Here is a 3,416-nt window from a genome sequence, read left to right on the forward strand (position 1 = left end):
GAAAAAAAATTAAAAAAATAAAAAAATCACTTGGGAACATTTACTTTTCATTTAATAAATTTCTAACACTTTTCTAACTTAACCTCTCTATGGCTCACATTACTTATATGACATATGTATTCAGTACATACTAGATGGAAGAGTATGTTATTTTCCGATTCAAGTAAGAAATACATGGCAAAATGTAATTTCCTGGTTAGAAGATTAATTTAGAAATTTTTACAAATACATAAACACTAAAAATCATGCATTCAACGAATCACTTCTATGAAAAAGTACATCATGATACACAGAGACATGGTAGGGAGATTCTTCATGTTCTGATCATCACATGCTAGATTTTCTTAACTAGGATCAACCAAGAAGACACAGTCGGTCTTTGGTTTAAAGTCATTGATACATCATCTAAAATTTGAAGAAAAGTTTTCATAGATGACTTGTTTCATGCTGTGGTAATTATTGCAATCCTGGAAGGAAATCCTGTCCATTGTCAGAAGAAGTGGTTAACACAGCATTTCCATTTCCTCTTCTCTCTGCGCCCCGCAAGCTCAGAAAGTGAATCACGAGTAGGGAGGACTTCCCCAGGATATGAGTGATAGAGGGGAGGGGAGCAAGGGAAGGGAAAAGGAATAAAAAGAGAATAGAAGGAAAAACAGAAAGAAAGATTTTATAAATAGGGAGAAGAGTAGGATGAAAAGGAGGGGAAGGAAATGGGAGACAGAACAAGAATCAAGATATATTATGTACAGATACAAATTCCCTATAGTGAATGAAATCATCATCTGTATTCAAAGAGTCCCAGTAAAAAAAGAAATGAGAGATACAGTGTACTTGGGCCATCAGTGAAGGGCTGGGGGGAAAGAATGTGACTGAGGAGGGATCATCATCTGCAAAGTTGGTCATATTTAAACAAGTGACAGAGACTCCTGTTTAGGAACTGGTAGACACACAGGAAGATCCTTGGCTGTCACAGCCACTGTGAAACCTGCCATTGATTTTCTTGGTCTTGTCTTTGCTTTACCTGCCTCTCAGCCAGCATTAGCAATCACAAGGTGGGTGGAAACAGAGCCTGTATGTTCTTCAAACCATAGCTCTACAGATATGTAGGGAGGACAGAATTCATAAGATGTGATCTTTCTTTGCTTATGTCTAATATCTTCAATGGTTCTCTAGTATCTGACATATCCCCTCTACCTCCCTTGGGGAGTGTCTCGGTTACTCTTCTTTCAGTGCTGGGACAAATACCCGACACCCAAAATTAAGGAAGGAAAGATTATTGAGCTCACAGTTACTGGAGGTTTAAATTCATACTCAGCTGGATATAAGGCAGCATGGCAATAGCAGAGAGCAATCTTTCATGGTGGCAGCAAAGAGAAAGAGCAAAAGAGAGGAGTAGCAGCAACAATGGCTACAGAGAGGAAGGCTGTCTCCCTTAAGTTGCATTCAGGCTATCCGCCCAACACTGGGAGTAGTATTCACACCCATAATCCCAGTAGTATTCACACCCATGATCCCAGTGGATGATGAGTTCATCTCAAACCCTAGAAATCTGCCCCATGATTGCAGGAGGCTTTAGGGGGTCAACTAGACACACACCCTAACAGGGGAATTACAACCCTTCCTTTTTGGCTCCAGTTTAGCTCCATCATTCATGTTCTCCAAACCATCCTGAAACTCCACTGAACAATGTCCTTTACCTGCTGAGCCTACAATGTCACACCAGGAACTTTGCATCCACTGGACCTCTACCTCCCCTGCTCCATGTGAGTTTTTAGGATCTATTCAAAGTGCTAAACAAGTGATGAAGTCTTCTCCCCATCTTTCCATAGAAGGTCATTTCTTCTCATACTGGGTGTTCTTAGCTTTCACCTCATCATCTTTTAGTAGTTTACAAGTGCTGTGACTACCAGTCACATACTCTACTAGGCTTGGGATCAGTATCACCATCTAGTCTAAGGCAATAATATTGGAGAAGAAGACTTGCTCAGCTAGAATTCCCTGGACTTCTGTTGGACTGAGGAGGAGCCTCCAGGCAGCCAAGATTGCCCCTCATTTACCTTTGTCTGCTTCCTCCCAGATATGCACCACCAGCCCATTAAATATTTAATAGATATGGACATGAGCCCCTGAGGCCCCAAAGTTGTCTTTATGCTTGTGAATTAAAGGCTGACGAACATTATTTAAAGTTAATAATGATGATAATAAACACCAGTTCTCATTTAAGGTGATCAGCTTAGAGGTTGATGCAAAGGCTGAACTGATCATTGTTAAGGTAGAGGCAATGAATTGCAAGGCAGTTCCATTAAAGTAACACCAATAACATTGAACCGTGAAGGTGCTTGGAGCTTTGCAATTTCACCTCCTATAGTTTTAAGGTTGGAGTGTTGAGGCCCTGAACATATTCATGACAGCACTTGGTAGCTACAAAGGAAGATATTTAACCAGAAGGGGAAGAGGGAGAGGAAAGTGGTGCAACACTTTAAGTATATCTGGAAAGCAATCTCTCCCAAGATGTGGTAGCAAGTTTCCACACAAAAACCTTGCTGATGCATCACAGAAAAAGTGTTTCTCTTCTCAAAGTAGAAGCCAGTCAAGTTCAACAAATAAGTGAAAAATTATTTCAAGGTGATTGAAAAGGAAGCAATTCAATTGTGTCAGTGAAGGAAATCTCTTCAAGAAAATAACTTATGCAGTTGGTTAACATCTTTAGTCTTACTTCATTATGGTAACAATGTATATCTGGCTTTCCTTTGTATAAAGCAATGTGAGAAATTTCCTTACCATGTGTGATACGTGACCAAGTTCCATTGCCAGGAACGTGTTGTCCAAAATGCCTGTTCAGCTTTTAAAGACAGAGCTCTGGGTTTTAAAAGATGGTGAGGAATGTTATGTAGTACACAGTGGTAGACCTGTGATCAGGTAGGAAAGGGCGAGGAGAGTAAACTATACACATGAAATAAACTCAATATTTTTTTTTTAAAATTTGAACCAAATTTCTGATTGTACAATATGGTGTAAGCTTATTAACTAAGAAATAATAATAAAAAGATGGAAAAGGAAAAACATAGGTTTGACAATTTAGATGTATATATCACTGAAATTATACATTGAAAGGAGTACAGAAACTACTTAGAGTTTAGCATTGCTTAACTGATATTATATAGTATTCTTAAAATTATTCAGATACATTAAAAATTAAAACTCCAATCTAGCAAAGATCACTAGACAAAAATTTTAATGTACTTATGAAAAATTTCTTTCCAATTAAATAAGTGACAACTTACTTTTAAACCAATGATGCCTACAGATATTTTAAAATAGAATTTGTGACTAACAAGGATGGTATATGTGCTCACTAAATAAAATGATAAAACTCTGAAAAAAGAGAAAGAAAATTGATCACCCATACATCAATC

This window comes from Octodon degus, unplaced genomic scaffold (assembly GCF_000260255.1).
Source record: "Octodon degus isolate 3935 unplaced genomic scaffold, OctDeg1.0 scaffold00164, whole genome shotgun sequence".
NCBI lineage: Eukaryota > Metazoa > Chordata > Mammalia > Rodentia > Octodontidae > Octodon > Octodon degus.